Genomic DNA, 8,976 nt, shown 5'->3' on the forward strand with positions numbered 1-8,976 from the left:
TCAGGACATTCACTGATAATTTATAATTGTTTCACCCCTACCCCCAAGAAATTCCCAGGCTACAAAATCCCAACCCCTTTCGGCGTTGAGGCTAACTATCAGTTATCAGTAAATGTCCGGTTAACCCTTCCGGTTATCAAACACACGAAGTATACTAGTAGTGGTTTGGGAATCCAACGACAATACCACAACACCACCACGACTTCCAAAGGTATCTGTTAAAATCTCATATAAATATCTGCTGCTGACGATGAATCAAAAACGTTTCAGATGATGAATAATTATTCTGTGCTGTAAAATATTCACTTGAAATAAAATATATGAATAGTGTTATTTAAGAAAAATAGCATTCGTACTACGTATATTGCTGAATGGGGACAACTATTGGTATATTTTGTCCACATGTAGAGTTAGTCAAGCGAAATAGGTTTATCACAATACTCGAAACAGCCTGTGGGTGGTTTTTACATATTATAAATAGTGTTATTTACGAAAAATACAGTATATATCTAAATTCGTCCTCGTATGTGTAGTCCACAGATAGAGTTAGTCAGCGAAACACGTCTGCCACCAAAATGCTATGGAAGGTTTATTGATAGCCTACGGCAAAATAGGTGTAAAAGAATAGCGGATAGCTAGTTTTAGCGCAACCACGTGACCTAATGCGAAAATCCCAGTGTGGTATTAATATTACAGTCACATGACCGTGGCAATGTCTAAGCTGTGAGAATAATTGAGATCAGATAATCCATTGAAGTCGAAAAATAATACATTACGTTACTGGATATAAAGTGAGCCCATGTGTATCTTCTGACTTAGTGATCTGTATTTAAATTTTTGTAGTAGCAATACTAATGAGTGATTCCGTGCTTGCCATGTAATCCTATACAGCTAAATTAGTTCGACAGCTACTGGATATGATTAAAAAGTATCTTCCAGTCCGTGATTCTGTCAAGCAACAGCTGCAACAACGCTAGGATGCTCCTGTGGAATTTACTGAGAGTGCAGAACAGTTATTTAAACCATCACAAAAGCCACTAAAGATCTTCTTCCATCGTTGGAACAAACGGGTAAATCAATGGAACAAACATCTTAATCAACCGAAAAGATAGCTGAAAGAACTAAAATCCCAAGAAAATTATCAAAGACCTCCCAGCTAAACTAGTTGCTGCTCAACCACAATTAAAGGACGAAACAGAGGAAGCGATTGACAGAATCGACGGAGATCGAGATGAAATCGCTGAAGTGAGCGATAGTGTTACATAACTAAAACAATCTGATAGAAAACACCTACCGAATGTACCAAAAATGGTATTACGATACTTCAAAAAGCCCTTTAATGGTTGCTGCAGTAGGGTATTCGATTCGCGATACATTATTTGATCCATGTACCTCTGATCTTTCAGAACCAAAGTGGGTTCCTTTTAAGTTTAGAAAATACAATGGTATAGCTAAAATGACAAACAGATATAAATTTTCATTTGAAACATTTCAGTAACTAGCTAGGGAATCTGCTAAAAATCCATTGCTTGGAGATATTTTATTTTTGCCCAAAAGATGACAATGTGGACCAAGAAGGAAGAAGAACTAAATGAAGGAGCAACCGGATGTGGCCTTACCACTCGCAATAGACGTCGTGGAAAACGCGGTGGTAATATGATAGCTGAATCGCTGGTGATTCAGGATAAACTTTGTCCCAAAACACATTCTTGCTGATGTTGATCGACGAGGTATTCTGATTTGTGGAAGACGAGCCGGTAACAATTTCCACGAAATCATGAGGCAGTTGGTATTTGTCAGCTTTTATTTACCGGTGGCGTCACGGACAGTGGAGTATATCGGGCACTGATCGATGAAATAACCGACGTTTACTACAGTGAGCGATCAATTAGCTCGGCGATAACAAAGTAACATAATTATACCCAATGCTCAAAGCAGACCAGGATGTATCAGGGTGATAAATTCACAATTACCGGTTTATAAAATAATCTACGAAGATGGACTCGGCGATGTCGTTCAAGGTTTATTCAGAAGGATAGGCCCAAAAGCTATCCCGATTGCAAAACAATACGATGCCATCAAGTGTCAGCAAAACAATACATCAAGCTGCTAATGAGCAGTTGAAAGAATTAGCTCGAGTGCCATCACTGACAAAACAAGTTTCAGCTGAGATAGAAAAAAAAATAACCGCATACCCGATAGAGATTAGTCGTAAATTATGATATTGACGTTGGTGATATTGATCAGTGTTAGAGTGTTGTTTTAGACAACAACGAACTATAAGAAAAATGGTCTAGCGTGTATCTGATCCAGCATTTGACATGGATGCACCAATCCTCAAAGATTAATCTGTACGTGATTATTAGTATTATTCTTATGAAGCAAGAGAACCTGACCAACGTGCACGAATCGAATTACATGTCTAAGATACATCAAGGTATTTCTTGCCCACCGAGACAGCACCGCTCCGGTGGCTTAGTGGTTAGAGCGTCCGCCTCGGATGCGGGAGGTCGTGGGTTCGATCCCCGGCCGAGTCATACCAAAGACTTACAAAAATGGTACTAACAGCTGCCTCGCTTGGCGCTCGGCAATAAGAGGTTAGCGTTAGGACTGGTCGGCCTGGTGTCAGGATAATGTGACTGGGTGGGACATCATGCTACATGTCTGCGGCATGATGCCCCAGTGCTAGGCATCACTGTAAACTGTCACACTGCAGACATCGTAGCGATATGACTGAAACATTGTTAAAGCTACGTTAAAAATCCATATCACACACACACACCCACCGAGACATTTATTGAAGTATATGGTAAACGTTTGTAAAATGATGGCACCGCATATGCAGCAAATGAATGATGTTTCGTTAACTACAGTAATATGGTATTTGATAACAGTGCGAGATATATAATTTATGGTAGAGAAATCGAAGCATGCATCTATAACGTTGATGTTGCTACAAAATCTCAGTGGTCTGAGAAGAGGCATGTCACCTTTGTGTTTAATTTCCTTCTGTTAATAGCCGGGAAAATAGTTAAATTAAAATAATACCATGTTATATTCATGATATTAATTGGAATAAAATGTATTTATCTTTAGCTAAAAGAAAAGAAAATATTTCAGCTGAAAAGAAATCACAGCATCCTCATTAATATTAACTGGCCAGTACCTCCTTGTCTTTTCTTTCTTGAATTGTTTGTAATTGCTTTCGAAATCTCATTTGTTTATTGACAGCTCAAGCTTAGCTTGTTTCAGTTTCATTTAATTATCTAAATTCTAAATTATTTCGCTTTGTTTCGGTTACAAATCTTTCTTACTGTCCTTCATACTTTCTTCTCAAGGTTGATTTTATTTGTCGATTTTTAATAGATTTCTTTTTTAATCTATTGTCCATCTGTCTGTGGTGGAAATTACAATTAGCGGAAACGCCGGATGTGAAATGCATGTCGCGGAAATGATCAATGCGGAAACGCCAGTCGCGGAAAAACAGGCATATCGTCAATCTCAGCTTTGAACCCGAATGTGTTGTAATTTTATGATCATTATTTTGACTGAATTAGCTGGCTTTCGACGCACAATTTTGTAAGTGCGTACGATAGAGGATATTTCAAACTGAACTTTACTACAATGTGTTTTTTTCTTCTTCTGAACATAAAGCGATATTTTCACATGGCTTATCAGTGGCGTGCCTAACACTTACTCTGCACTTTTTCTAAAGCTTGACACTAACCTCTTTAAAAGGGGAAAATCTTCTGTTCAACATATTTGAATAGCTTGCCGCATATGACCTTTTCGATTTAAGCATGCATAATACAACCATTATCTTCAACGTGCAATTCTTTTAATACTCCTTTCTTTCAAAATCTCTACAAAAATAAATGTCTTGAAATAACACATTTTCTGAACAATGTGCAATCTGTTTGTTTTGTGTCTCCATGCACCGTTTTCTATTTCATAACGAAGCCTTTTTATATTATCGGTTAAGTATTAAATATAAATAAATAAAAATGCATCAAAAACATTTTCATTATGAAAAAGCGGTCTGTTAAATCATTTCAACTAAGATGAAAAGTCTGTGTCATTGGCAGCAGGGTAAACAGTACCAAAATGAAGGCCGCATGATCAATTCAGAAAAACCCCCCATAAACACCCATAATAAATGCAACAACAAAAATGCCACAAAACAAACTACCAAACAATCTTAAACAGTGATTATTGACAACGGTGTGAGCTCCTATATAGTTTTATTTCATATCTACTTTATATGGTAATTTATAATAATCGTTCTTTTGTCTTCAACGGTTTGACAAGAAACAATGAAACTTATTTCTTGGTGCATTTTTATTTATGATACGCTTAATTTGATCACAAACTTAAACCAAGCATGTGATATAGGACAAGTCAGCGAATTCGCTAAAGCTAAAGCTTTTAATATTCCAGTAAAATATGAGATTGACGATTGTTTCTCGGAGAAAAATGTTGTCTATCATTATATTAATGACCAATACTGACTTATGTACATGTGTTTTATCTTTGCGTCGTAACTGATAACAAATTCACAGTTCCTCTTTTCAAACTAACGGATCCGGTGATTTGAGGCATGCTACAGACACTCCTAACACAAACATCGCCATCAAACGTAGCACACGTGACTGTATGGTAGCGTTCTTGCGAACACAGTCGTAAATAGTGGAACAGATTTCGAATAATTTAAAAAGCAAGCAACCCAACCCGGAAACACGCTCACTCCACCCCCCCCCAAAAAAAAAACAACAAAACAAAACAAACCAAAAAAAACAAAAAAAAAAAAAAAAAAAAAAAAAAAACACACTCAAATCATCAAAGGAAATTGTTTGCTCAATATATGGTCCTTTCTACTTTTGGTTTCAAGGGCGTGTACATATTTTATGACGTGCCTATCCGCCATTAAGGTACAAATTTGCCAGTGCGATTAGTCTGAGAGACAATTATTTCAACGTGTTTATTCTGAATACTTGTTGTTGCAGTTCTTGTTGTAGTGTTTTACGCCATTTTTTAGCGCACGATATGCTATACATGGCGGCCAGTATTAATGGTGGAGGAAGAACCCGGGGAATCCCCAGAAAGATCCACCGACCCTCGAGAAGCTACTGGCAAGCTTTCTCACATACTGACATTGGCTGAATCGGAGACTCGAACCCACACAGACAGAGGTGAGATCGCAGTGATCCGTAACGGAGAGCGCTTTAGACCACTCGGACACTCGGGGCCCCGATTCTGAATACTAGCAATTATCTCAAGCAGTCATGCTAACAAAAAAGCCGAGTACGAGAGAGATAAGTGATATTTTGCAGTATAATGGATACAAATAATTTCAGACTACAAAAGATTACAGGTAGCATGATCAGAAAGTTTAGAAAATATAATCCCTGAGCAATACCGATTAAGTTTTCTTCCTATTATTCCCATTTTAGAAGACCAGATCCAGTCCGGTCTTAAATTTCAGACATGTTCAACTGTCTTAAAAAACAAACAGTCGTATCACTGAACGATCAGGTAAAGCTGCTATTGGATATACATAAAAGAAATTAACGAAATGTTACATCTGTAAATGAGAAATGCCGAATATTTTTACGCATGCTCCAGATATTTAAATTCTTAGTCAATTGATAGTCTTTCAGATTAAGCTCACCTATCACCACAAACTTGCAAATGATGCAGTTTGTTTGCTTACTTGAAATTACTCCTTGGATTGAATTACAACTTTACTAACATACTGGTGCAGTGTGAGGTAGAGAGCTAATGCACACATCTCTCATTATGTTTTTTCTTTATCCTCAAGTTAAAAATGAGTGTTTAAGTTTAACGGATCTGTTACCATAAAAGTTTGCATTCACTGTTACCAGACTTAAGCAAGCGGCGATATTGCTAACAACTATCGGCGAGGAGGAGACAACCATGTTAACACCATCTACACGAAATGATGAAGTATCCTGTATCCGATATATTGGACGGAGATTTGGGGTATTGTATTTTTCTTAGTAGATGCTAGTCTGGTTCAACCAGACCTCTCGTGAGGCTCGTCATAAGAGGGTCTGACAATAGTACAAGCAATTTCAACTCTAAAAATGATGCTTGCCATAAATATGGTAGATGACGATAAGTTGGCAAGTTAATAAGCTTTCATAAAAAAAATTTTAGTTCATATAAATGCATATTTTTCATACTGTTTTTATCTTTTGGATCGATAACTAAAATATTTATAGGTCACACAAGATTTTATTTCTGCATAAAGATATTGTCTGTATGTGTTTGCCAAGCATGAATATTTTTATTCAAACCTTATTAAAGAAAAAATAGAATTTCCTGATCAATAGCACAATTAATTACTTACTACACGGACGTTCAAGATTCTGGTAGACTCACTAGTCAGCAGGTAAAAGGCAACTTTCTTGGAGTCAGCTGGATAAATTTTATGATTTTATTACGTTACAATGAAATATGATTAGATTCCAGAATGCATATAATCTAATTTATTTGTATTATTGAAAATCGTCTTACAATGTAACATTGTTGATTATCTTGCAATGTAGCATTGTAAATTATCTTGCAATGTAACGTTGTAGATCATGTTGCAAAGTAACATTCCAAATCATCTTGCCAAATAGCATTGGAAATCAGTTTGCAGTTTTACTTGTTCAGATTCAGACTCGTTTCGAGCGATGTTTCAAAATGCCGAGTAAATTAAATGGAAAGCGAGGAATACAAAAAGGAAGACAGCTCTAAGATTAACAAAGAATAATGGAAATAACACCACAAAAACCCAAATAATTGTAGAGATAAAAATAGTAGACAAGTTGATAAACTTTAACAATACATTTAAAAACGTTAAAGTCGTGCGTTTAAAGAAATAACAAAGTGACTACAATGGTTTTAAGAACAGCATCACAACAGGATACAATCATTCAAAGAAAACAAAATAATGAAAACTCTACCAGTATCAATAGAACCCAAACTCGAACAATGACATTGGAAGTCAACTTTAGCAATAACAACTAAACTCAAGCTGAACAAAATGCACTGAAACACAAACTCTAACAATGCAATGAACTCAAACTCTAACAACTGCAATGGAAATACAACACTAAAAATAGCAAATATCTCACGTTCTAACAATGGCAATGAAACCTAAACTCGATATATGGCAATGGAATCCAAACTTGAGCAATGTCAATGGCACCCAAACTCTAACAATGACTATGGAATCGAAACTCAGTAAATGGCAATGGAACACTGAACCTCTAAGAGTGGCAATGAAACTCAAACTGTATAAATGGCAGTGGAACCCACACTCTAACAATAGCAAATATCTCAAGCTGTAGCATTGACTATGAAACCCAAACCCTAACAATGGCAATACAATTCAAGCTCTGTCAATGGCAATTGAACCTAAACTCGAATAATGGCAACGGAAGACAAACTCTATCCATGGCAATGGAACTCAGATGATAACAATGTCAATGAAACCCAACTCTAATAATGACAATGGAACCCAAAACCTCTAACACTGACAATATAACTCAAATTCAAGAAAGTCAATGAAACAATGGAACTCAAACTCCATCAACGGCAATGGAAACCAAACTCTATCAATGGCTATGGAAAACAAACATATAATGGCATGAATCCTAAAATCTGTTAATGGCAATGGAACTCTAATTCTGACCATGACAACAGAACTCAAAGTCTAAGAATGGCATGAATCCAAAACTCTAACAATGGCAATGCATCGCAAACTTTAACAATCGAAATGGAACCCCAATCCCAACAATGGTAATAAAACTCAAGCTCTAACTATGGCAATGGAACTTAAACTATAATCATGGCCATGGAATCCAAACACTATAAATGGCAATAGAACCCAAACTCTAACAATAGCAAAAACCTCAAGCTCTAACAATGGCATGAAATCAAAACTATAACAATGGCAATGGAACCCAAATTCTAACTATGGCAATGGAACCCATACTCTAACAACATAAACAGCTCAAGCTCTAACAATCGCATAAAACCATAACTCTACAAATCTCATTGGAACTCAAACTCTTATAATGACATTGGAGCTCAAACTCTAATTATGGCAATGGAATCCAAACTTTATAAATGGCAGTGGAACCCGAACTCCAACAATGGCAATGAAACCAATACTTAAACAATGGCAATTGAATCAAAACTATAACACTAGCAATACAATTAAAGTCCTAACAATGGCAATGGAAATCAATAATCTGTTATTAGACAGATGGTGGTAAAGCTGTTTTATGTATTATATTCATTTAGAAATATAGATGTTTCATTACAGTCTTCAACATTCTTTAGTAAACATGACTGGATTTAGCGACAAACAACAAACGGAAAACACATCAACACGTGTCATCTAGTGAATAACGTTTTGAAGAAACGAAGAGTTTGTTTACATATATCACAATGCCTGAAATGCTGCAGAATATCTAATGATCGCTAGAATAATACTAGATAATATTGGCGGTATTTAGCGATGGTTCCAATAACCAATTTCTATTTGACCCGTAACAAAAGGTTATGTCAGTTCATACAAGGGTTCTGTAATAACACATCTAAAGCAGATATTCATCTAGAAGTGAAACGAAATTGTCATCGATGTTAGCATCCGATGTTAGTTGGTAAATTCTGCAACTTCATCAATGGGGTCAGAATCCATTTGTTATATGTAATGCTAAACTTAGTCTTGATCTCTTTCAGCTAATGATGTGTAAGAATTTTAAGCATCACTGTCCGGCTTGTCAATACTTTCTATTACTGGTACAAAAGCAAAATCAAGATATTCCTTGTCAGTTATCAACAGTTCTGATAAAGAAATATGATCACGACTCGAGTACATTTACGATGTGATATTTATGCATAACAAGGTAATTTTTATCAAGGTAAACTAAGATAAGTTGAACATTTGTTATGGTTAAG

At 36.1% G+C, this 8,976-nt stretch overlaps 1 non-coding gene across 1 annotated transcript; it reads left to right on the plus strand.

Moving 5' to 3' along the window:
- Positions 1-2,464: 2,464 nt before the first annotated feature.
- Trnap-cgg (transfer RNA proline (anticodon CGG)) lies at positions 2,465-2,537 on the plus strand. Its single transcript has one exon. It is a non-coding gene; the product is annotated as a tRNA-Pro (tRNA).
- Positions 2,538-8,976: the final 6,439 nt, after the last annotated feature.

This window comes from Sinohyriopsis cumingii, chromosome 15 (assembly GCF_028554795.1).
Source record: "Sinohyriopsis cumingii isolate HCF-2022 chromosome 15, ASM2855479v2, whole genome shotgun sequence".
In the NCBI taxonomy this organism is placed as follows: Eukaryota; Metazoa; Mollusca; class Bivalvia; order Unionida; family Unionidae; genus Sinohyriopsis; species Sinohyriopsis cumingii.